This window comes from Oncorhynchus mykiss, chromosome 2 (genome assembly GCF_013265735.2).
Source record: "Oncorhynchus mykiss isolate Arlee chromosome 2, USDA_OmykA_1.1, whole genome shotgun sequence".
NCBI lineage: Eukaryota > Metazoa > Chordata > Actinopteri > Salmoniformes > Salmonidae > Oncorhynchus > Oncorhynchus mykiss.
This window is the reverse complement of record NC_048566.1, coordinates 62,640,212-62,667,775: the sequence shown is the minus strand read 5'-3', so window position 1 is coordinate 62,667,775 and position 27,564 is coordinate 62,640,212. Positions and strand designations below refer to the sequence as shown.

Genomic DNA, 27,564 nt, shown 5'->3' with positions numbered 1-27,564 from the left:
ATTGGGCTCTACTGTACTCTACTGTTCTCTACTGTACTCTACTGGGCTGTACTCTACTGTTCTCTACTGTACTCTACTGTGCTGTACTGGGCTGTACTTTACTCTACTGTTCTGTACTGTACTCTACTGTTCTGTACTTTACTGTTCTCTACTGTTCTGTGCTGTACTCTATTGGGGTGTACTCTACTCTACTGTTCTGTACTTTACTCTACTGTTCTGTACTTTACTGTACTCTACTGTTCTGTGCTGTATTCTATTGGGGTGTACTCTACTCTACTGGGCTGTACTGTACTCTACTGTTCTGTGCTGTACTCTACTGGGCTGTACTGTACTCTATTGGGCTGTACTGTACTCTAGTGTACTCTATTGGGCTGTACTGTACTCTACTGGGCTGTACTCTATTGGGCTGTACTGTACTCTACTGTTCTGTGCTGTACTCTACTGGGCTGTACTGTACTCTATTGGGCTGTACTGTACTCTAGTGTACTCTATTGGGCTGTACTGTACTCTACTGGGCTGTACTCTCATTGGGCTGTACTGTACTCTACTATACTCTACTGGGCTGTACATTATGTACTCTACTGGGCTCTACTTTGATGTCCAAACTTGTAAAACATAGCTATGATTTGTTCAGATTTGGTCTAGTCCAGACCAACCAAATTTGGTCTTGTTTGGGGGCAGAACTCATTAGAATAATAGCCAGTGTGTAGATTATTTAGGATACATCACCATGAAGAGAATGACATTCATATCCATAATTATGCATTTAGGGTAGGGAGACTTCACTGTTACTGATTTCACTGTTACAAAATGCTGTTACCAAACTTTGCATCTGCATAGTTCTTCCAGTAAATGTGTTTTTGTAAAATGTTCAGTGTAAATTGTTAAAAGTAGTCATTGTGCATGTAGTTGTATGGTTTGTTAAACTTTGAAATCAATGTTTTCTTCCGTTTGGCATACATTTTAAGGAAACATTTTAGTTTAGGCGCAATTGCCCAAATCTATAATCCGGAATAGAAAAATGTGTGAAAAGAAACCTTTATATACAACTTTTCCAGAGTTTACCAAATTGACTCCATATCTCCCTACATGTGCGCTGGCATCTGGGATCACGTGGTAATCACGCATGGCAACTACTATGGAGTACGGGGACTAGGGATTGAGCACCGGAACATTGGGATTTAAACATTTATTTTACTGTAGTTCACACATTTTATAACTCGTGACGACTGCTAAGGCATTCTGGGTTATGGATTTGCCTTCAGTGACGGGACAAGTTTCTTGGAAATAGGTAAACCAGAGGGTTAGTAAGTTTTCGGGGGGGGGGGGGGCGGGTATGTTTTCGGGGATATGGGATGTAGCCTTCAGCGTTGGGAGTCCAATGTGTACAGGTCTCCTGCCCATTGCCTCTCCTTCCGGCCAATTGTTATGTACAGTCTGCCGCTGGTGCATAGAGGCATTGAGAAATGAAACATTAAACCCCAAACATTACATAAACTCGTCCACTAGACTTTGTCTCATGACTTGACAGCAGGTCCAGTGTCATACTGATAACCACTGTAACATTATAATACGTCAGAGAGAGGTCAGAGAGAGGTCAGAGAGAGGTCATGAACAAAGCAAACACATGAACTGTAACTCTGTACCTTCACCCCATAACTCCAACACAGGTGTAAAAATAAAAAATAAACATATTTTTAAACTTGGGACCCGAGTAATAACCTAAATACAGAATAATGGTCTGTAGTCTTTCCTGGGCTTACTTAGGATGTGTCCACACCGGTGCAGATATAGGTGGATATTCAGTTCAGTTGGTATTCTGCTGCCCTGAATGGGCCAGTGTGTAGATATGGCATAGATAGTGACGCTGAGAGTACATGGGAACGTCAGGTCACACTGTCCCGTAATGCCAGAAATGTTTAGAGTTGAACCAGTGGCAGCCTTTCTTTCCCCCTCTGACACCCCCCCCCCCCCCCCCCCCCCCCTCTCTTTCCCTCTCTCTCTCTCCCTGTTGCTCCAAGCAGCACTTGGTAACAACAATGTCCTTAAGCTACACCTCAGCTCTGTGCCAAACTCTTGGCGGCCATGTTGAGCTTATTTCCAAATCTTCCAGCAGGATCAGATGCAGAGCAGCGTTACAAAACAACTCGGTGCTCCTTGCAACTGTACTGTACATTTCAGAGTGGGGAAAGACAAACGGTAGCAATCTGTCCCAGCTATTTTATCCACTGGACAGCTGGAGGACTGGCTGAAGAGGAAGGAATTCTATCTGTACAGCAGTCACTCACTACACACTATATTATCCAGTAAGAGCAACACAATAGCCCTATAAAAGCCAAATACCTCCTATCTTGCCTAACTGAGACATACAGGAATGTGTCCCTAAAAGGCCACTGTGCCAAGCTGCTCAGGCCTGGAAATTGAGTTGCACAGGAGGTTCTATCTACCAGGGCTATTAATGTGTGGATTGGGTTGGCAGGAGCCCTGGCTAGCAGCTGACAGCCAAATTTCATCAGCCGTTGTCTACACGTGCTCTCTGACTGACTGACGAGGATGGAGTAGCATATGTGACATCGATAAGAATGCTTTACGGTAACGTCTAGGATTTGGCTGATATTGACAGGGTGAGTTGTGTTCAGAAAGTATTCATACCCCTTGACTTTTTCCACATTTTGCTGTGTATCAGCCAGGATTGTTACAGCCTACACACAATACCCCATAATGTCAAAGTGGAATATGCTTTTTGAAATTTTTACAAAAGAATTAAAGATAAAAGCTGACATTTCTTGAGTCAACAAGTATTCAACCCCTTTGTTATGGCAAAGCTAAATAAGTTCAGGAGTAAATATGTGCTTAACAAGTCACATAATAAGTTGCATGGACTCACTCTGTGTGCAATTATAGTGTTCTGACATGATTTTTTAATTACTATCTCATCTCTATCCCAACAATTATCTGTATGGTCCCACAGTCAAGCAGTGAATTTCAAACACAGATTCAACCACAAAGACCAGGGAGGTTTTCCAAGGCCTCACAAATAAGGGCACCTATTGGTAGATGGGTAAAAGAAGCAGACATTGAATATCACTTTAAGCATGGGGAAGTTATTGGTTACACTTTGAATGGTGTATCAATACACCCAGTCACTACAAAGACACAATCATCCTTCCTAACTCAGTTGCCGGAGAGGAAGGAAACCGCTCAGAGATTTCATCACGAGGACAATGGTGACTTTAAAACAGTTACAGAGTTTAATGGCTGTAATAGGAGAAAACTGAGGATGGATCAATAACATTGTAGTTACTCCACAATACTAACTTAATTGACAGACTGAAAACAAGGAAGCCTGTACAGCACAAACATAATCCAAAATATGAATCCTGTTTGCAACAAGGCACTAAAGTAATACTGCTAAAAATGTGACAAAGAAATTAATTTTATGTCCTGAATACTAAGTGTTATGTTTGGGGCAAATCCCGATACAATACGTCACTGAGTACCACTCTCCATATTTTCAAGCATAGTGGTGGCTGCATCATTTTATGGGTATGCTTGTCATCGTCAAGGACTAGGGAGTTTTTTGGATTAAAAAAAACAGAATAGCACAGAAAAATTCCTAGAGGAAAACCTGGTTCAGTCTGCTTTCCAACAGACACCGGGAGACAAATTCACCTTTCAGCAGGACAGTGACCCAAAAACACAAGACTTCCAAGACAACATTGAATGTTCCTGAATGGCCTAGTTACAGTTTTCACTTAAATCGTCTTGAAAATCTATAGCTGTCTAGCAATGATCAACAACTAACTTGACAAAGCTTGAAGAATTAAAAAAATAATAACGTGCAAATATTGTACAATCCAGGTGTGCAAAGCTCTGAAAGACTTACCCAGAAAGACTCACAGCTGTAATCACTGCCAAAGGTGTCTTGACATGTATTGACTCAATGGTGTGAATACTTACGTAAATGTGTATTTCTGTATTTCATTTTCAATACATTTGCTAACATTACGGGGTATTGTGTGTAGATGTTTGAGAAAAACAAGTAGTCCATTTTGAATCCAGGCTGTAACACAACAAAATGTGGAATAAGCCAAAGGGTATGAATACTTTCTGAAGGCACTGTAGTTTGCTGTCAGTGCATGAAGGGCAGCATTTGGTCAAGGTCCCTCTTTATTCCGTGGAGCGTGAAAATGGTGGTCATTTGTCACGGATGTGAAGTAAGCTCACCAAATTATTTTCTTACTTGTTTGTAGCACACCAGACGGGCTAAAACAATAGCAGACGCACAACAATGAGCTTTTCTCCCCTTCGGATTACAGCAGGAACAGCATGTGCATGAAAATAAAACTGACAGACAGACAGATACAGAAAGCCTGAGGAGGCTGAGAACAGAACAGGGTCTGACCTCCCGATGTGTGAATTCTGTCTGTTTCTGAGGTAAATACTACAAGGTCAAATGTTGGGAGATGGACATTGGGAGCACTTCTCCCCACTAGACAGCTGTGTGGGTCCTGTTACATTTTCCAGTATGACATTGGAGTCTTGTACTACCCCAGTCTGGCTGCCAAGTCAGCCTACATGTTTGTTAGGTTGGAAGCTAGGCATGCAGTGACGTGCGTACAGGCCTGGCGACGGACAGTTGGGTCATTCCACGAATAGAGTGCCTTTTATGTCTCTCAGACATTACATGCTGATTAGACATTTCGCGTTGCGTGCGCGAGCGTTGCAAAATAAATGTACACATACAGTACCAGTCAAAAGTTTGGACACGCCTACTCATTCAAGGGTCTTTATTTGTACTATTTTCTAGATTATAGAATGATAGTGAAGACATCAAAACTATGAAATAGCACATATGGAATCATGTAGTACCCAGAAAAGTGTTAAACAAATCAAAATCTATTTTATATTTGAGATTCTTCAAAGTAGCCCTCCATTGCCTTGATGAGAGCTTTGCACACTCTTGGCATTCTCTTAACCAGCTTCCTGAGGTTGTCACTTGGAACGACTTTTAAATTAACAGGTGTGCCTTGTTAAAAGTCAATTTGTGGAATTTCTTTCCTTCTTACACGGAACCCAAACCGGCTGCGTGCGTGCGCCACATCGTGCATACATTTATTTTGTCCCCCCACACCAAACGAGATCACGACACGCAGGTTAAAATATCAAAACAAACTCTGAACCAATTACATTAATTTGGGGACAGGTTGAAAAGCATTAAACATGTATGGCAATTTAGCTAGCTAGCTTGCACTTGCTAGCTAATTTGTCCTATTTAGATAGCTTGCTGCTGCTAGCTTGTCCTGGGATATAAAACATTGAGTTGTTATTTTACCTGAAATGCACAAGGTCCTCTACTCAGACAATTAATCCACACATAAAACGGTCAATCGAATCGTTTCTAGTCATCTCTCCTCCTTCCAGGCTTTTTCTTCTCTGGACTTTATATCCCGATTGGCAACTTTCATAAATTAGATGCATTACCGCCACCGACCTCGTTTGTCTTTCAGTCACCCACGTGGGTATAACCAATGAGGAGATGGCACGTGGGTACCTGCTTCTATAAACCAATGAGGAGATGGGAGAGGCAGGACTTGCAGCACAATCTGCGTCAGATTTAGAACTGATTTCTATTTTAGCCCTTGGCAGCGCAGATGCTCGTTGGCACGCGCGAGCAGTGTGGGTGCAATAATTTAACAACATAGATTTCTACATTTACATTTGCAACGCTCACACATGCGACACGAGCGGTGTAGCCAGCCTGTTAATGTGTTTGAGCCAATCAGTTGTGTTGTGACAAGTTAGGGGTGGTATACAGAAGATTGTCAAGACCAAGTCGATAATATGGCATATTAACAGCTCAAATAAGCAAAGATAAACGTTAGTCCATCAATACTTTAAGACATGAAGGTCAGTCAATAAGGAAAATGTCAAGATTTTCAAAAACCATCAAGCGCAATGATGAAATTGGCTCTCAAGAGGACAGGAAGAAGGAAAAGAAAAGAAAGACCCAGAGATACCTCTGCTGCAGAGGATAAGTTCATTAGATTTAACTGCACCTCAGATTGCAGCCCAAATAAATGCTTCACGGAGTTCAAGTAACAGACACATCTCAACATCAACTGTTCAGAGGAGACTGCGTGAATCACACACCTCCAGGCTGGACCCATACCTCCAGGCTGTGTAAGGGCTATTTGACCAAGAAGGAGAGTGATGTAGTGCTACATCAGATGACCTGGCTTCCACGATCACCCGACCTCAACCCAATTGAGATGGTTTGGGATGAGTTGGACCGCAGAATGAAATAAAAGCAGCCAACAAGTGCTCAGCATATGTGACCCGTTTCAGGAAACTAGGCTTATGTCGCAAGTCACGACTTGCATGTCAACAGGCGTCTGCGTAGCCAGGCGCTAAAATAGAGCTTGGTTCTATTTTACACACTTGACGCGCTGCACGTCCCACCTCTCCCATCTACTCATTAGCTTTTAAGAGCATATACCCACGTGGGTGACTGAGGTCCACACTCTAGTCCAGATGGCAGCGGAAATGCACCTTAAAATTGGTTGCCTACCGCCATATAAATTCCACAGAAAAAGAAGAAGAAAGATGAACGGGGAGAGACATTTATCAAAGAAAATTAAAAACTAACTATGTTTCCCCTTTTCATCTGTTGATTTATTGTCGGAGTAGGAAAACACAATGTTGTACGACTCAAAATGGATAAAAATTGGACAGAAATTCGACAGCTAAAAAAGGACCACATCTATTTCAGATAAAATAACAACCCAATGTTAATTTTCCAGGACAAATTAGCTAGCAGCAGCAAGCTAACTAAATGTCCATGAATGTTTCATGTGTGTTTCAACCTGTCTCCAAATGAATACAGATGGTTCACAGTTGGTTTTGGTATTTTAACTTTCGTGTCATGAACATGTCTGGTAGGGATAGACAAAATCTAAATCTGCACAATGCTACGCGCAGACGCATGCGCGGAGCCAGTCTGGTCAGCATGTTAGGTGTGTACATTTTGATAAAACTCTCAATTTAACAGTTGAATCACATACCTCTATGCTGTACCTAAACTAAACCATGTTCCAAAATTTGTGTTTCCATTAAAATAAGAAAAAATAAGTTAAGATGACATTGTCAACCCTGTCACTTTATAATTTTTTTACACTCATTTTTCTCCCCAAAATGGTAGTTACAGTCTTCTCCCATGACTGCAACTCCCATACGGACTCAGGAGAGATGAAGGTCGAGAGCTGTGGTCCTCCAAAACACAACCCTGCCAAGGCGCACTGCTAGCTGCACCAACGTGTCAGAGGAAACACAGTACAACTGGTGACCGTGTCAGCACATGAGCCCCGGTCCGCCACAGGAGTCGCTAGAGCGTGATGGGACAAGGACATCCCGGCCAGCCAAACCCTCCACTAACCCGGAGGACGCTGGGCCAATTGAGCATCACTTCATGAGTCTTCCGGATCTGTAGGGACTAATTTCTTGTTAACAAACTATAATTTTGGCAAGTTGGTTAGGACATCTGCTTGACACAAGTAATTTTTCAAACAATTGTTTACAGACAGATTATTTCACTTATAATTCACTGTATCACAATTCCAGTGGGTCAGAAGTTTACATACACTAAGTTGAATATGCCTTTAAACAGCTTGGAAAATTCCAGAAAATTATGTCATGGCTTTAGAAGCTTCTGATAAGCTAATTGACATCATCTGAGTCAATTGGAGGCGTACCTGTGGATGTATTTCAAGGCCTACCATCAAACTCAGTGCCTCTTTGCTTGACATCATGGGAAAATCAAAAGAAATCAGCCAAGATTTTGTGTGGTTCATCCTTGAGAGCAATTTCCAAACGCCTGAAGGTACCACATTCATCTGTACAAACAATAGTATGCAAGTATAAACACCATGGGACCACGCAGCAATCATACCTATCAGGAAGGAGACCCGTTCTGTCTCTTAGAGATGAACATACTTTGGTGCAAAAAGTGCAGGTACAAAAGTATCTATATCCAAAGTAAAACGAGTCATATATCAACATAACCCGAAAGGGCGCTCAGCAAGGAAGAAGCCACTGCTCCAAAACCTCCATAAAAAAAGCCAGACTATGGTTTCCAACTGCACATGGGGACAAAGACTGTACTTTTTGGAGAAATGTCCTCTGGTCTGATGAAACAAAAATACAACTGTTTGGCCATAATGACCATCATTATGTTTGGAGGAAAAAGGGGAGGCTTGCAGGCCGAAGAACACGACCCAACCGTGAAGCACAGCAGTGGCAGCATCATGTTTCGGGGGTGCTTTGCTGCAGGAGGGACTGGTGGAGTTCACCAAATAGATGGCTCATGAGGATGGAAAATGATGTGGATATATTGAAGCAATATCACAAGACATCAGTCAGGAAGGTTAAGTTTGGTTGCAAATGGGTCTTCCAAATGGACAATGACCACAAGAATACTTCCAAAGTTGTGGCAAAATGGCTTAAGGACAACAAAGTCAAGGTATTGGAGTGGCCATGACAAAGCCCTGAAAATTTGTGGGCAGAACTGAAAAAGAGTGTGTGAGCAAGGAGGCCAACAAACCTGACTCAGTTACACCAACTCTGTCAGGAGGAATGGGCCAAAATTCACCCAACATATTGTGGGAAGCTCGTGGAAAGCTACCCAAAATATTTGACTCAAGTTAAACAATTTAAAGGCAATGCTATTAAATACTAATTGAGTGTATGTAAACTTCTGACCCACTGGGAATGTGATGAAAGAAATAAAAGCTGAAATAAATCATTCTCTACACTATTATTCTGATATTTCACATTCTTAAAATAAAGTGGTGGTCCTAACTGACTTAAGACATGGAATTTGTACTAGGATTAAATGTCAGTAATTTAAAAAAAACTGAGTTTAAATGTATTTGGCTAAGGTGTATGTAAACTTCCGACTTGAACTGTATGTTTGTTATGAAGTTGAAATTGTTTTCTTTATCACAAAATGTTAAAATTAGGTGAAATAAATAGTTATTTTGGACCAAATTATTTGATCCAAAAGGCCCTCTATTCGTGGAATGACCCAGTCCATGTAGTTTACTACACACTACTACCGCTGTTGTTTCATCCTGAGGGAGTTGTGATAGGGTTAGTGCAACAGTGCAACCTAAACTAACGGTTGAAGTTGACAAACAAAACTGTTCCTGGGCCAGCGCTTGGACGGCCCTAAATTCACACTAACAGTCTGTTTGCCTCTTAAACACACACACACTACTATTTTGTCAGCTTAAATAATTACATTCATTCTAAACAACATTCATATGCTAAATAGGTTCTAAGATTATTTGAACTGCGACAGTTTCCCATATATATGTCTCTCTTCACAACACGAGTCAGTTTGACAAAGATTCACACACAGTCCAGTGTAAATGAGCATACAGACTTGCAGCATACAGAACCACTGGAAAACACCAGCACTCCTGACCAACCAAGACTCTTAGGTATCACCCTTATAAACAGTCTTAATTAAGCTCCAAGGAATATAGCAAGAACAGCCCTTCTCCATAGTACATTGTTGATAATAGCGCCTGTCCAGAGCAGCTTACATTAAGTTTGGCTATGACCCAGTCCTATAGATGGGACTGAGGAACTTTACCATGGAAGATCTAGGCTGTGTTCCAAATGGCACCCTATTCCCTACTTAGTGCACTACTTCCCAAATGACATGTGTTTTCAGAGGATGTTCAAATTGTATCTCTCTCATAAGTCCCTGGAGCTAATCCAATGGTTACTAGAGAGAGAGGGGGACAAACATAGAGGGAACAACAAAGACAGATAGAGAGTGACAAAGAGAAAGCTAAAGAGACTTCTCTGTTATTTACTGTTGTAAGGTGTCCTCCAAGGACCTCTATGAACGGTTCCACCAGTGTTATTAGCCTTTACGATTAAATTATTTATGGCAATACATTATTCACAGTGGGGCAAAAAAATATTTAGTCAGCCACCAATTGTGCAAGTTGTCCCACTTAAAAAGATGAGAGAGGCCTGTAATTTTCATGATAGGTACACTTCAACTATGACAGACAAAATGATGATTACTGTGTTACTGAGGGTAGGCTTTGTTACTTTGGTCCCAGCTCTCTGCAGGTCCTTCACTAGGTCCCCCTGTGTGGTTCTGAGATTTTTGCTCACTGTTCTTGTGATCATTTTGACCCCATGGGGTGAGATCTTGCGTGGAGCCCCAGATCGAGGGAGATTATCAGTGGTCTTGTATGTCTTCCATTTCCTAATAATTGCTCCCACAGTTGATTTCTTCAAACCAAGCTGCTTACCTATTGCAGATTCAGTCTTCCCAGCCTGGTGCAGGTCTACAATTTTGTGATTTTTAATGAATTTATTTGCAAATTATGGTGGAAAATAAGTATTTGGTCAATAACAAAAGTTTATCTCAATACTTTGTTATATACCCTTTCTTGGCAATGACAGAGGTCAAACGTTTTCTGTAAGTTTTCACAAGGTTTTCACACACTGTTGCTGGTATTTTGGCCCATTCCTCCATGCAGATCTCCTCTAGAGCAGTGATGTTTTGGGGCTGTTGCTGGGCAACACAGACTTTCAACTCCCTCCAAAGATGTATATGGGATTGAGATCTGGAGACTGGCTAGGCCACTCTAGGACCTTGAAATGCTTCTTACGAAGCCACTCCTTCGTTGCCCGGGCGGTGTGTTTGGGATCATTGTCATGCTGAAAGACCCAGCCACGTTTCATCTTCAATGCCCTTGCTGATGGAAGGAGGTTTTCACTCAAAATCTCACAATACATGGCCCCATTCATTCTTTCCTTTACATGGATAAGTCGTCCTGGTCCCTTTGCAGAAAAACAGCCCCAAAGCATGATGTTTCCACCCCCATGCTTCACAGTAGGTATGGTGTTCTTTGGATGCAACTCAGAATTCTTTGTCCTCCAAACACGACGAGTTGAGTTTTTACCAAAAAGGTATATTTTGGTTTCATCTGACCATATGACATTCTCCCAATCTTCTTCAGGATCATCCAAATGCTCTCTAGCAAACTTCAGATGGGCCTTGACATGTACTGGCTTAAGCAGGGGGACACGTCTGGCACTGCAGGATTTGAGTCCCTGGCGGCATAGTGTGTTACTGAGGTTAGGCTTTGTTACTTTGGTCCCAGCTCTCTGCAGGTCCTTCACTAGGTCCCCCCGTGTGGTTCTGGGATTTTTGCTCACCGTTCTTGTGATCATTTTGACCCCACGGGGTGAGATCTTGCGTGGAGCCCCAGATGGAGGGAGATTATCAGTGGTCTTGTATGTCTTCCATTTCCTAATAATTGCTCCCACAGTTGATTTCTTCAAATCAAGCTGCTTACCTATTGCAGATTCAGTCTTCGCAGCCTGGTGCAGGTCTACAATTTTGTTTCTGGTGTCCTTTGACAGCTCTTTGGTCTTGGCCATTGTGGAGTTTGGAGTGTGACTGTTGTTTGAGGTTGTGGACAGGTGTCTTTTATACTGATAACAAGTTCAAACAGGTGCCATTAATACAGGTAACGAGTGGAGGACAGAGGAGCCTCTTAAAGAAGAAGTTACAGGTCTGTGAGAGCCAGAAATCTTGCTTGTTTGTAAATGACCAAATACTTATTTTCCAACATAATTTGCAAATAAATTCATTAAAAGTCCTACAATGTGATTTTTCTCATTTTGAAAATTACAGGCCTCTCTCATCTTTTTAAGTGGGAGAACTTGCACAATTGGTGGCTGACTAAATACTTTTTTGGCCCACTGTATATCAGAAGGCCTATTGTTGAGGGCCTAATTATGTCCTAACAAAGTGGTGTTAGGAAGCTCCTGGTTTACAAGCCACAAGTACGTTTGACACCGGAGCCCAGAGGCATGCGTCGAAATTGCTAAGCAGTTTGCTTCAAAACAGTGTGCTAATACTTGTATCACTTTATCAGAAGGACGTGTGGAATTTTTTTTATCACCCACAACATGCATTCAGAATTAAGATTAAATACTGAGACAACCTCAATCATCTAAAAGGGAACAACCATCCCAGTAACGGGTGCAATGAGTCCTACTACTAACAGATTGTATGTTATTTATCTTTGTGTAGCATCACTAAGAGTGAGAGAGAGAGAGATCATGAGCAGATGGGCTCCCGCATGTTTTTACAAAAAGATAGATCGAGTAAACTTGGATTTTTCCGCATGGACATATACAGGATACTACCCTCCACAACATTACCTTCACTCCAAATCAAAACTGCAAAACTAAAACCTGATGTTGGACAAAATTCCCTGGAAGGATTCCTACTACCAAAGATTCTTATTTCCAAGGTCTATACAGCACAAGAAGCAGAAGAAACTTGAACACAATCCAACCTGGAACTGAGTGAGTAATGTTTAGTCTGAAGCTATAAATTAAATTACAACTATATATTTTACTTTGTAAGGACTGAATGCTAAGTTAAGGCTACCAAGCTTGCTAGGACAGAACAGATCAGATCAATTAGCCATGAGGTGTGAAGTGAGGTTTCTCAAAGCCCTTCAACCCAACAATGGCAGGAGACTTTCACAGCCTCCCCCACCCAAATGCAGAGACCTTTGAAGCCCCCTCCATCTGTGCAGAGGTCATTACAATACAGTAACCCCTGGATTCATCTCTATTTTGAACTGATATGCAGCCAGGACACTTCAATTGTAAATTACCTCAATAAGAAACAATATTGTTGCTTTGATCATATCAGAAGATATCCTTCTCGCAAACCCCCCAAAAGCCGAAACTGAAGAGATATATCTAGCTAATGACTTCCTTTTCCACATGGTGAATCAATGGTGGACAGAGACTTGCTACATCAGCTAGCTAACTGTGATTTTTTTACAAGGAATCTGCCTCCCGAAAAAAGCTTCTCCCAAGTGAGTGTGACACCTACTCCCATTGCCTGCTGCACTGCTGTTTGGATTGCAACTGGCGATCTGTTCACCATCTGTCCTGGCCTGTCTCCCGTCTGGTACAGGTACCCCTGCTCTACAATCCCGCCTCTCCCGAGTTTTCACTTGCCTCCAGCACACACGCACTGTTGGGGCGAGTGACTCTGAACTTACAATGACTAGCCCCAAGTCGTTATATTTTTTTATTGTGCTGTATTTGCCTCGTGACTCTTGCATGCTTTGTTGACTATGAACTTGCTTGTTTACCCAACCGTGGGACAGACTATGTTTGTTCCCACACTCGAGACTCTGGTTACAAGGCCTCCCATCCTATTCTAACCACTTCTCGCCGGCTTTGTATTCATGTTACCTGATGATCCTGCTGTACAATATGATCTTGTTGCCATCTAATGCACATTCAAATGTCAACAAAAAAAATCAACACATCAGAGCTCTCTCCCTGTCCTCTGCAGTGCCTTGTATTACTGTTGATGATATCTGGAAATGTGCATGTACACCCTGGCCCATCTACTGTTGCTAGCCCCAATTCTGACTTGTGCTCTGATATCTGATTCACTGATTTCTGATCTCTTAAAAGCCTGGGTTTCTGCACGTTAACACTAGAAGCTTATTACCTAAAATGGATCAATTGAAAGTTTGGGTTCACAGCTCCAATCCAGATGTGTTGGTCATTACTGAGATGTGGTTTAAGAAATAGTGTTTTGAACACTGTTGTTAATCTTTCTGGTCATAACCTTTTTTGTCAAGACACATCTTCCAAAGGTGGTGGAGTGGCAATCTTTACCAAGAAACACCTTCAGTGCTCAGTTGTCTCCATCATCATCTGTCCCCAAACAATTTGATTTGCTGGTTTTAAGCATTAAACTTTCAAATAGCTCTTTGTTGACTGTTGCTAGGTGTTATTGTCCATCAGCAATGGCTTGTACCCTAAATGGCCTAAGCTCGCTCCTGGCCAATTAAACTAAGTCTGAATTTGTCCTGCTAGGTGACCTAAACTGGGACATGCTTAAACCACCTGACCAAGTCCTAAAGCAACGGGACTCCCTCAATCTTTCTCAGATTATTACCAATCCCACAATTTATGACTCCAAACACCCAGAAAAGGCTACTCTCCTTGATGTTATCCTAACAACTAATCCTGATAGGTATCAGTCTGGTGTTTCCTGTATTGACCTTAGTGATCACTGTTTTACAGCCTGTATTCATAATGGCTGCTCAGTAAAATGGCCTGTCCTGATTTGTCATAGACGCTTGCTAAAAAACTTCAATGAGCAAGCCTTCCTTCATAAACTGGCCTCTGTAAAATGATATAGAATCAGCTTGGTCCCCTCTGTCGAAGACACTTGGACCTTCTTTTTTTATATTTTCAGTGGTATTGTTAACAAACACGCACCCATAAAGAAAATGAGAAATTGAGAAATGAGTGCACTCAGGCTATCCGGAAGGCCAAAGTTAGTTACTTTAAGGAGCAGTTCTCTCTGTGGGTCTAACCCCAAGAAGTTCTGGAAAACAGTTAAAGACCTGGAGAATAAACCCTCCTCCTCACAGCTGCCGGTGTCCCTTAATGTTGATGATGTGGTTGTTACTGACAAGGAGCACATGGCTGAGCTCTTTAATCACCACTTCATTAAGTCAGGAGTCCTATTTGACTCAGCCATGCCTCCTTTCCCATCCAACATGTCCTCATCTCCTACCCCTTCTAATGTGACTAGCCTCGATGCTCCTCCCTCTTTTTCCCCCTGCCCCGCTACAAAATTTCTCCCTGCAGGCGGTCACTGAGTCCGAGGTGCTAAAGGAGTTACTTAAACTTGACCCGAAAAAACATCTGGGTCAGACGGTTTAGACCCTTTATTCTTTAAGTTTGCAGCCCCGTTCATCATCGCCAAGCCAGTCTCTCCTTTCTGGGGAGGTTCCCATTGCTTGGAAGGCAGCCACGGTGCGCCCTTTATTTAATGGGGGAGATCAAGCTGACACTAACTGTTATAGGCCTATTCTTATTTCGCCCTGTCTATCAAAAGTGTTGGAAAAAACTTGTCAATAATCAACTGACTGGCTTTCTTCATGTCTATAGTATTCTTTCTGGTATGCAATCTGGTTTACGGGCAGGTTGTGGATGTGTCACTGCAGCCTTAAAAAGGTCCTAAATGATGTCACCATTGACCTTGATTCTAAGCAATGTTGTGCTGCTATTTTTATTGACTAGGCCAAAGCTTGTGATACGGTAGATCATTCCATTCTCGTGGGCCGGCTTAGGAGTATTGGTGTCTCTGAGGGGTCTTTGGCCTGATTTGCTAACTACTTCTCTCAAAGAGTGCAGTGTATAGTGTCAGAACATCTGCTGTCTCAGCCACTGCCTGTCACCAAGTGAGTACACCAAGGCTCGATGCTAGGCCCCACGCTCTTCTCAATTTACATCAACAACATAGCTCAGGCAGTAGGAAGCTCTCTCATCCATTTATATGCAGATGATACAGTCTTATACACAGCTGGCCCCTCAATGGATTTTGTGTTAAACACTCTTCAACAAAGCTTTCTTAGTGTCCAACAAGCTTTCTCTGCTCTTACCCTTGCTCTGAACACCTCCAAAACAAACGTAATGTGGTTTGGTAAGAAGAATGCCCCTCTCCCCACCGGTTTGTTTACTACCTCTGAGGGTTTAGAGCTTGAGGTAGTCACCTCATACAAGTACTTGGGAGTATAGCTAGATGGTACACTGTCCTTCTCTCAGCACATATCAAAGCTGCAGGCTAAAGTTAAATCTAGACTTGGCTTCCTCTATCGTAATCGCTCCTCTTACAGCCCAGCTGCAAAACTAACTAAGATGCCAAGCAAGAAAACACTCAAACTGTACAGTTTTATCTCCATCTCTTCATTCAAAGACTCATTCATGGACACTCTTACTGACAGATGTGTTGCTGCTTCAAGTGATGTATTGTTGTCTCTACCTTATTGCCCTTTGTACTCTTGTCTGTGCCCAATAATGTTTGTACCATGTTTTGTGCTGCTACCATGTTATGCTGCTGCCATATTGTGTTGCTACCATGTTGTTGTCATGTTCTGTTGCTACCATGCTTTGTTGTCATGCATTGCTGCCATGCTGTTGTTGTCTTAGGTCTCTCTTTATGTAGTGTTGTGGTGTTTATCATGTCATGATGTGTGTTTTGTCCTATATTTGTATTTCATTTTTAATTTTTAATCCCAGCCCCCGTACCTGCAGGAGGCATTTTGCCTTTTGGTAGGCCGTCATTGTACTTGCCTAGTTAAGGTTAAATAAATAAAAAAAATTATGACATTAATTAACCAATCAATGTATATGCAAAAACAAACAATTCTGAAAATCACCTGCAATAGAGCATGCTGGGAAATATGATATATGGTTCTACATAGAACCCTTCTTGCCTTCCAAAGAATCCTTCTTGCCATCTGAAGAATCATCAAAAAACCCTTTGTTTCAAAAAGTTTTCTGATAACAAAAACCTATCCCTCTGCAAAGAACCCTACTGGAACACTTTTTTCTAAGAGTGTACACAGGCTTGAGACGTACCAGCAGGGCCGTGTAGTCTCTAACATCAATGGGAGGCCTCTGGGGTTACTGATCCCTTAGCATCTAAGAGTGGATAGCAGAGTAAAGCAAAAAGCATTGTCAATCCGGCGTTTGCATTGACTGTATAGCATTTACTGCGATGCGGCCTCTGCAGAAGTCAGGGGATTCATACTGCTTGCACTTTGAGGAGCAGAGCAGAGCTGTTGTGAAGGAAGTTGTCAGCGAAGGGAGATTGTGTTTATACAGGACGTTTGCCTGACCTACCGTCAACCAATCATGTCAATGTGGCGCTATAATGGAGCCCTCTGCATTGTTAAAACATTTGGGAGACGCACGGCATCGCCATACGGAGATTGATTTGTCATCCGGAGGTCCTGCAATGGTACCACACCCTCCGTACTGAGCCTTTGATCCACATCAAGCATAAATCGGCTTTAAGAGACTCGCACATATCCTCACATAGTCAGTCGCGCAGGCAGAGAAGTACACACACATAAACACGTCGACAAACAAGTACACACGTGCATGCAAGAACGCACGCATGCACTCACATACACACAGAGTTACCAACATACCCACACGCTTGCCGATACCTCCATGAACACATTCTCTCGCAGCCTCTTGATACTGCTCTATGGTGACATTTGTCTTCAGAAGGACTCACCTCCCTAATGAACATGCATACCACGCTTCTGAAAGAGGACGTGTGTTGTAAACAAATCAAATGTATTTATATAGCCCTTCGTACATCAGCTGATATCTCAAAGCCTACTGACATGTTGTTTTTGGAATCACAGATAATAAAATGTGATAAATGCAAGAAAGAAAGAAGTAAAGACGAAACCGGAAAGTCCTGTTTGAGGAGAGGAAAAAAATAAAGCCCTCCCCTCTCTCTCATTCTTTCTATCGCTCTGTCTCTATGCAGCTGTCAAACGCAGCCAAGCCAATTGCAGGTCTCAAGTTCCAGTGGTGTAAAGTACTTTAGTAAAAAATACTTTAAAGTAGTACTTGAGTTGTTTTTGAGGGTATCTGTACATGACTTGACTAATAATATTTACTTTTACTTGTCTTCGGGAATGCAGTGAAGTATGTACTTTTTACTCCATACATTTGAATGCTTAGCAGGAAAGGAAAATGGTCTAACTCACACATCCCTGGTCATCCCCACTGCCTCTAATCTGGCGTACCCTCTAAACACATGCTGCATTTGTAAATGATGTCTGAGAGTTGGAGCGTGCCCCTGGTTATTCGTGAATAAATAAAATCTAGAAAATATGGCCGTCTGCTTTGCTTAATATAAGGAATTTGAAATGGTTTACACTTGTACTTAACACATTTTAGCAGTTACATTTACTTTTGATACTTAAGTATATTTAAAACCAAATACTTTTAGACTAACTCAAATAGTTTTTTACTGGGTGACTTTCACGTGAATCATTTTCTATTAAGGTATCTTTACATTTACTCCAGTATGACAATTGGGTACTTTTTCCACCAATGTCAAGTTCCTAAAGACAAGTCTCTCACAGTGCAGCCAAGCCACTTAGAAACGTACTGCCCAAGAACAGAACAGGAGAAGTATCCCATAGCTCCCATGGGAATAGACTAAACACGTACAACACATGGTTAGGAAGGGACTATGTCCTCAGATTGTGGGTCGTAGACATTATGCAGGTACTATTCATCTGCAGTGGTTCTACACCACAGCGCTGTGCACCATGATGTGAAATTGCATGGAAAGCTCTGATGAGAAATTATACCTTTTTGAAAGCTAAAGAAGACCCATTGGGTTCTGTCAGTGCATGCAGTAACCAACTCAACAGGCAACTACCAACTTGCTGCTGGTAGAACAAGTGTCCGGCAGCTCAAATCACCCTGTATCATTGGTGCAGCAGAGAGAACAGTTTTTCAGGTGCACATTGAAGGGCTCTCTGGGGAATATTTCATACATCAATATCAGATCAATTTCTATAAAATCTTTGCAACTGAAAATGCCGTCCTCAGGAACTTCAGCTTGCAATCAACATAGTATAGCCTACATGCACAAAATATGTGAGTAGACCTCCTTGTGCATGAACATGAACACTTTGGGATATGCAACCATGGCAGATCATTAATGGATATTAAACCAAGAGGAAATTTTACAGCATGATAAGGGCCAGTGCGGAAATTTTTCACTGATGGGAGGGTGACCTTTGAACTAAAGGCAAACTCCACGTCCACACACCCCTGGCAGTATGGACAAGGGCCCCACGGCAGCAACCAAAGATAATGATTATGTAACCCTCAACTACCAGTGCAGTCAGTTTGTGTCCAGGCTAGAATGTAAAACAATTTCCAGTAAAATGTGCAGTGCATTACTGGTAGCAATTTGCCAATAGGTTATTGTAATTTATTTTACACTACAGCTATTGTATTTCATTTTATGGTAATCCATTTTACAGTATCAACATGTTTACTGCATTCTAATTTACAGTATATTACTGGAATTATCCATGCCGTGACATATTACCCAGTGTTCTTTGCAAGTTTTAATTTTTACATTTACATTGTGGTAATTTAGCAGGCACTCTTGCCCTTAGCAACTTACAGTCACTGCATTCAATGAAGGTCGATAAAAATAACGCTTATCACAGTCATAGCAATTAAAACATGTCTATAACCATTACTTAAAATGTTGTTATAGTTAAGGATCCATTGGTGAAAATAATTGTATACTGAACAAAAATATGAATGCAACATGCAACCATTTCAAAGAGTTTACACAGTTCCAGTTCAAATGAGGGAATTGGTCAATTGGTAAATTCATTAGGCTCTAATCTACGGATGACTGGGAATACAGATATGCATCTATTGATCACAGATACCTTCAAATAAATGGGCCTCGGGATCTCGACATGGTGTTCATGTGCATTCAAATTGCCATTGATAAAAATGCAATTGTGTTCGTTGTCTTTAGTTTCTGCCTGCCCATACCATAACCCCACCGCCACTATGGGACAATCTGTTCCCAACGTTGACATCAGCAAACCACCCGCCCACGATGGTGCCGGAGGAGATGGCTGCCATTTTACAGGCTCCTAACCAGCTGTGCTATTTTGTGTGTTTTTTTTCACATTGTTTGTAACTTATTTTGTACATAATGTTGCGGCTACTGTCTCTTATGACCGAAAAAATTGTTTATTTATATCAGAACAGCGGTTACTCACCTCGAACTGGACAAAGATTTTTTCTTTAATGATTCCGACGCAAAGGATATACTGCTTCTCCAAGACCAGGCCCAAGATTGGGGTGCCTTGTGAGAATTTGTCGGCGAGTGGGTAACCCACCTCTACCATCCGTTCTATTGGCCAACGTGCAATTACTGGAGAATAAAGTGGATGATCTCCGTTTGAGACTATCCTAGTAATGGGACATTAAAAACTGTAATATCTTATGTTCCACTGAGTTGTGGCTGAATGACGACACAGATAACCCAGCCAACTGTTTATTTTCTGTGCATCGGCAGAACAGAACCGCTACGTCTGGTAAGACGAAGGGTGGGGTGTGTGTCTATTTGTCAATAACAGCTGGTGCACGATGTCTAATATTAAGGAAGTCTCAAGGTATTGCTTGCCTGAGTACCTCATGATAAGCTGTAGACCACACTATCTACCAAAATACTGTATTACACTGTATTTCATTGCTCTGGCATCAAGTTTTTATTTATTTATTTATTTCACCTTTATTTAACTAGGTAGGCAAGTCGAGAACAAGTTCTCATTTACAATTGCGACCTGGCCAAGATAAAGTAAAGCAGTTCGACTCATACAACAACACAGAGTTACACATGGAGTAAAACAAACATACAGTCAATAATACAGTAGAAAAATAAGTCTATATACAATGTGAGCAAATTAAGTGAGATACGGGAGGTAAAGGCAAAAAAAAAGGCCAAGGTGGCGAAGTAAATACAATATAGCAAATAAAACACTGGAATGGTAGATTTGCAGTGGAAGAATGTGCAAAGTAGAGATAGAAATAATGGGGTGCAAAGGAGCAAAATAAATAAATACAGTAGGGGAAGAGGTAGTTGTTTGGGCTAAATTATAGATGGGCTATGTACAGGTGCAGTAATCTGTGAGCTGCTCTGACAGCTGGTGCTTAAAGCTAGTGAGGGAGATAAGTGTTTCAAGTTTCAGAGATGTTTGTAGCTCGTTCCAGTCATTGGCAGCAGAGAACTGGAAGGAGAGGCTGCCAAAGGAAGAATTGGTTTTGGGGGTGACCAGATAGATATACTTGCTGGAGCGGATATACAGGTGGATGCTGCTATGGTGACCAGCGAGCTGAGATAAGGGGGGACTTTACCTAGCAGGATCTTGTAGATGACCTGGAGCCAGTGGGTTTGGCGACGAGTATGAAGCGAGGGCCAACCAACGAGAGCGTACAGGTCGCAGTGGTGGGTAGTATATGGGGCTTTGGTGACAAAGCGGATGGCACTGTGATAGACTGCATCCAATTTATTGAGTAGGGTATTGGAGGCTATTTTGTAAATGACATCGCTGAAGTCGAGGATCGGTAGGATGGTCAGTTTTACGAGGGTATGTTTGGCAGCATGAGTGAAGGATGCTTTGTTGTGAAATAGGAAGCCAATTCTAGATTTAACTTTGAATTGGAGATGTTTGATGTGAGTCTGGAATTAGAGTTTACAGTCTAACCAGACACCTAGGTATTTGTTGTTGTCCACATATTCTAAGTCAGAATCGTCCACAGTAGTGATGCTGGACGGGCGGGCAGGTGCAGGCAGCGATCGGTTGAAGAGCATGCATTTAGTTTTACTTGTATTTAAGAGCAGTTGGAGGCCACGGAAGGAGAGTTGTATGGCATTGAAGCTCGTCTGGAGGGTTGTTAACACAGTGTCCACAGAAGGGCCAGAAGTATACAGAATGGGGTCGTCTGCGTAGAGGTGGATCAGAGACTCACCAGCAGCAAGAGTGACATCATTGATGTCTACAGAGAAGAGAGTCAGCCCAAGAATTGAACCCTGTGGCGCCCCCATAGAGACTTCCAGAGGCCCGGACAACAGGCCCTCCGATTTGACACACTGAACTCTATCAGAGAAGTAGTTGGTGAACCAGGCGAGGCAATCATTTGAGAAACCATGACCAGCTCTGAAACCAGATTGCATAGCGGAGAAGGTGTGGTGGGATTCGAAATGGTCGGTAATCTGTTTGTTGACTTGGCTGTCAAAGACCTTAGAAAGGCAGGGTAGGATAGATATAGGTCTGTAGCAGTTTGGGTCAAGAGTGCCCCCCCTTTGAAGAGGGAGATGACCGCAGCTGCTTTCCAATCTTTGGGAATCTCAGACGACACAAAAGAGGTTGAACAGGCTAGTAATAGGGGTTGCAGCAATTTCGTCAGATCATTTTAGAAAGAAAGGGTCCAGATTGTATAGCCCGGCTGATTTGTAGGGGTCCAGATTTTGCAGCTCTTTCAGAACATCAGCTGACTGGATTTGGGAGAAGGAGAAATGGGGAAGTTACAGTGAATATCTCAGTATTGTATTAGCACTAACCAGATATAGTCAGATATACTGTATATCATAAGATATCTGGTGGTACTGAACAAAAATATAAACGCAACATGTAAAGGGTTGGTTCGATGTTTTATGGTCCCACATTCCATACGCACAAAAAGCTTATTTCACTCAAATATTGTGCACAAATTTGTTTACATCCCTGTTCGTGAGCATTTCTCCTGTGTCAAGATAATCCATCTACCTGACAGGTGTGGCATATCAAGAAGCTAATTAAACAGCATGATCATTACACAAGTGCACCTTGTGCTGGGGACAATAAAAGGCCACTTTAAAATGTGCAGTTTTATCTCAAGTTTTGAGAGAGTGTACAAATTGGAATGTTGACTATAGGAATGTCCACCAGAGTTGTTGCCCGACAGTTTTATGTTAATTTCTCTACCATAAGCCCGCCTCCAGTATTGTTTTCGAGAATTTGGCAGTACGTCCAACCGGCATCACAACTGCAGACCATGTGTATGGTGTCGTGTGGGTGAGCAGTTTGTTAATGTCATGTTGTGAACAGATTGCCCCATGGTGGGGTTAAGCTACGGACAATGAACAAAATTGCATTTTATCGATGGCAATTTGAATGCACAGAGATACAGGGATGTGATCCTGAGGCCCATTGTCGTGCCATTCATCCGCCACCATTGCCTCATGTTTCAGCCTGATAATACACGATATCATGTCACAAGGATCTGTACACAATTCCTGGAAGATGAAAATGTCCCAGTTCTTTAATGGCCTGCTTTATTCACCATACATGTCACCCATTGAGCATATATGGATCGAAGTGTACGACAGTGTGTTCCAGTTCACGCCATTGAAGAGGAGTGGGACAACATTCCACAGGCCACAATCAACAGCCTGATCAACATTATGCAAAGGAGATGTGGTGTCATACTGCGTGAGACAAATGGTGGTCACACCAGATACTGACTGGTTTTCTGATCCACGCCCCTGCTTTCTTTAAAAGGTATTGGTAAACAACAGATGCAATATCTGTATTCCCAGTCAGACTGTGCCTTTGCCGGACTGGTATGGGCTAGGGCACGGGTGTTGCTAGGTCTGGTTAGGAGCGATTTTGTTTTGACGTGGGCTAGGTTAGAGAGAGGCTTAGGGAGAGCGAGGGGAACGGATAGGGACAGGTTTCTGCTCTCGCTTCTCATGAGTCTCTTTAAACGGGGGCTGTGGGAAGCCAGGCAGAATTTAGTTAAGACAGGGAGAGATTGGGGGGTGGAAGGGATAGTGAGGAGGGTGGAAGGTGATGTGAGGGGGAGGATGAAGAGGGAGGAGAGGAAGTGGGGGCAGCATGCGGCACGGGAGAGGTGGAAGGGGGGTTTAGGGCTGGGAGTGTTAGAGTTAGATGTGTAAGGGGATAGATTAGGGACGGGGACATAGGGAAAGGGTTAGGTATTGGTTAGGTATGACGGGGAGGGACGATGCTCCCCTGAGGTTGGTTTTGTTTTGTTTGGGTGTTTGGTGGCTTTTGTAAATAGAATGAATGAGAATTATTGTTTTGTAAAGTATGAATGGTATAGATGGTAATTAATTATTTTTTCTAAAAAAAATAAAAAAAATCTGTATTCCCAGTCATATGATATTTCCGTAGATAAGGCCTAACAAATGTAATAAAATTGACTGATTTCCTTATATGAACTGTAACAGTAAAATCTTTGAAATTGTATGTAATTTGTAATGTATGTAATTTGTAATTTCAGTATATGTTTATTCAGTATAAATGTTATTATTAAGTAACTACTGCCACATATCACTTCAATTGGTACAGCACTCTCACTAAAGGATGCAACAAAAATAACCACTTACAAAGCCTTAAAATATGTTAATGATCAGCGATTCTTCCTCTTCCCACAATATTTCTCCACAATAAACCATCATTTACAGTTTGCTGCAGTAAATATATAGCAAAACAGCAATACAGTACTTTGCTGTTGAATTGTAATTAAAATAAAATCAGCAATTTCTAATAGTGCATATATAACTATATACACTGTATATTTCAGCATACCAACTGATATGTTGTGTTTTATATCACCTGCAATTTAGACCCTAACAAAAGCATCTAAACTGACAGTGGCTACTGGGCAGAACAGATTAAAGGGACATGGCTAGCAACTCGAATATTAAAGGTTCTCTGATGAGAGGGTGTGCTCGCCACCGGGGCCCCGCCCCCGGCCCTGCCGTGATTTTCCAAGGGCAGTACCAAGTCCCGCCCGACACCCAGCTGAGCGTGGAATCGAGCGTACCCATAACTACCCGGACCAGCATACAGCGTGAAGCCAAACCACAAAACATAAATAACAAAAAGCAAAACATACAATAATCCTACGCCCACCCCCACCCCTGATTGGAGGAACTCAAACATTTACATTGTACATTTGTGTATATAACTATTTCAACGCTCATCAATTCTACCCTTCAGACAGCCACAGATCAACCCAAATTTCCCAATAAATCATCATTGTAACATTTCCCCAAGCAATACATCTCTCCATTCTCCCATGGCGTCACACTCGGGACTTGAACCTCCCCATCTGCAACATTTCTGCCAAAATTGCCCAGGAAAATAAACATTTTACCCAAGGCAGCAATGATATTTCCTATTGACTGACTGTGGTCCTTCAAATCGCCTAACAATAGAGTTTCCAGGTCCAACCGCACCCTGATATTATGGCATAACAACCATTCCTGGACCTGACTCCAAAAACAAGTTACCGACGGACAGTAACAAAAGAGATGCTCTACAGATTCTACCTCATGGCAGAGTCTGCAACTGTCTGACTGTTGAATCTTATATTGAAAAAAGCTAAATTGATGCATCAGTTGTTGTCCTGTGTATCAGTTCATAAACCCGGTGCCATGGTATTGGGACATCGAAACTCTGTTCCCAACTATCTTGTATGTAGCATAGTGGCCAACCCTCTTGACCATAAGTGAAACAGATTTTTTACTATCTATATTAGCTATTTCAAACCATTTATGATGTTTAATTGGTGGCAGACAAACAAATTCATTCCAACTCTGTATGGCTTCATTTAAAATAAGGTGACATTAAACAAGGTTCCATTGTCAATCCACCAGAAATTGATAGTTTTAATCTGTATAACAGCAAAGAGCCCCCTTTTAAACATCAGACATGCCTCTCTAAGAGTAGCTTTGAGAGAGAGAGGTGTTAAATGCCTTGATATTTAGTAGTTTTAGCTCTCCAAACTCAATTTTTTGCTGATACTTTGATCTGTCTCCTATATAAACATAATTGTTAGGGAACCACTACCACATACCAGTTAAATTGGTACAGCATTCTCACTAACGGATGAAACAAATATAACTGCTTATTAGACACACCTCAAAATATGTTAATGAGTAAGAAACAACAATACCCCACACCCACTAGTGTTCAAAAGGGTTTTGGCACTCCAAAACTCCAGTGTTGATATTGTATTCTGAATCACAGTAAATTACTGGCAACTCCCTAAACTGAATAGAGTAGGTCACCGTAGAATGCACAATAACTTTCTGTAAACACTGTAGAATGCACAGTAAAATACAGTAAATGTGTTACACAGCATTAATTATGGTGCATTGTCAGAGACTCCCCTCCCACAATGCACCGTAATTACTAATGTAAAACACATTTATGGTATTTTACTGTGCATTCTACAGAAAGGTCTTGTGCATTCTATGGTAATCTATTGTATTCAGTTTATACAATATCATACTATTGATTAATACAAGTTACTGATACAATTACAAAACGTCTAACAGTATATCCTTACCAAGCCTCACAGAGAATACTGTGACCCATGTGTAACAAATTCAGAAAAATAGTGGATGACTAAAAGAAGGTAACAAATGGGTTAAAATCTCAACTAGCCTGGCTGTGGAAAAACCCAGGCAGCATTCCTGTAGCTTGGGGGACTGGGACAGGTACAGCAGGATTTGGGTCAAGTTTCAGACTCACAGAGGAAGTGTGCAATTTGGCACTGAATGCCACCCTCAGAGTGGGGTCACAGCCAGGGCCTGCCATTATCAACAGCGACCCTGGAGCAATTGGGGTTAAGTACTGTACCTTGCTCAAGATTTTTCACCTTGTCGACATGGGGATTTGAACCCAATGCTCCAACCGCTAGGCTACATGCCGCTCCAACCTCTAGGCTACATGCCGCTCCAACCTCTAGGCTACATGCCGCTCCAACCTCTAGGCTACATGCCGCTCCAACCTCTAGGCTACATGCCGCTCCAACCTCTAGGCTACATGCCGCTCCAACAACTGTACTCCCAGACAAACATTTTAGCTCCATCACTGAATATGTCCTCAACACCGCCTCCTACCCCTATTTGACATATCAAGAAAAACTTCAAAGTGTAGGCTAACTGGTGCATGGGACAATAAAACATATGTTTTTGTCTTAACTTAACACTTCTGCAATGAGAAAAATCTTGAACATTTTCTATAAGTTAAATGCATATCCTAAAATAGAACATCTCTCTCAAGCTCCAATTATTAGGGTAAGGCTCCACTAGGGCCAACATTTGTTACTTTGATTCAAGGAGTGTGCAGTGCAACATGTAGCCTAGTCTATGCGTGGGGAAAAAATAACTTAACAATGTCTTGCATGTGCAACTTGGAGTATAAGACTGTCACAAAACTCTCATGGGCAGTTGTTTATTCATAGTAGTAACCGAGTACAAGAGTTACGAACAGCCTTACATCACGAAAAGCGTGTATCGATATCCATGTCGGATGCGCCGGCGTGCCCGATGTGAAATCAGATTATACAATAACAATGGCCCCAGATATCTTGTTGCAACAATATCCATTCATAGATTTTCTGTTATTTTGCTGAAACTATAAATATGAATGGAATAAATTCCCTCAAAAACATCATTCGATGAACACAGGCAAATTCGAATCGTAACATTTAAATTCTATGTCAACACCATATAGACATAAAGTAATGCAATTCACATCAATATGTGCAGTAATAAAGCGCTCAAATTGATCTACCTTACAGTAGACAGCCCGATCTGAAGCCGCCATATCGTCAGAAATCTAGGTGCGTTGAGAAACTGTCAGTGCGAGATCGGGAGGAACGAGGAGAGAAAAATAGTCCCCTTCAACACGTCCTTGTTTGTCTCCTAAACAACGCTGTCGCTGTCAAAATTCCCCACCACACAGACCATAGAGCTCGACCCACCCGCCGGAACTGACGTCATAACTGACAGCTGAGGCAAAGAAGCACACACCCCTGACACACCTATCATTTCAACGAATAGAAAAAGTTCTTTAAAAGATCTCAATTGTCGACCCTCGCGTCCTCGCTCATCGTCTCCTTCTCAACATCCATTGGATGAGAAAGCCAGATGTCCCGCCTCTCTGTCCTTCTCCTCCAATAGATTTTGAGAAGGAGGAGGGGAGAGAGCACTCGAGAAGGTTGATATTGAGATTCTCCCCATGTCTTTTCCTTGTTCAGGAC

At 42.0% G+C, this 27,564-nt stretch overlaps 1 protein-coding gene across 2 annotated transcripts in view; it reads right to left on the bottom strand.

Moving 5' to 3' along the window:
* The window catches only part of pparab (peroxisome proliferator-activated receptor alpha b), a 63,319-nt gene extending 36,051 nt beyond the window's left edge, over positions 1-27,268 (bottom strand). The window contains exon 1 of one of the 2 annotated variants that reach the window (XM_021617918.2): positions 27,096-27,268. The gene's annotated coding sequence lies outside the window, so the exon portion shown is untranslated. The remainder of the gene's footprint in view (positions 1-27,095) is intronic. The other variant, XM_021617927.2, reaches the window with a different exon arrangement.
* Positions 27,269-27,564: the final 296 nt, after the last annotated feature.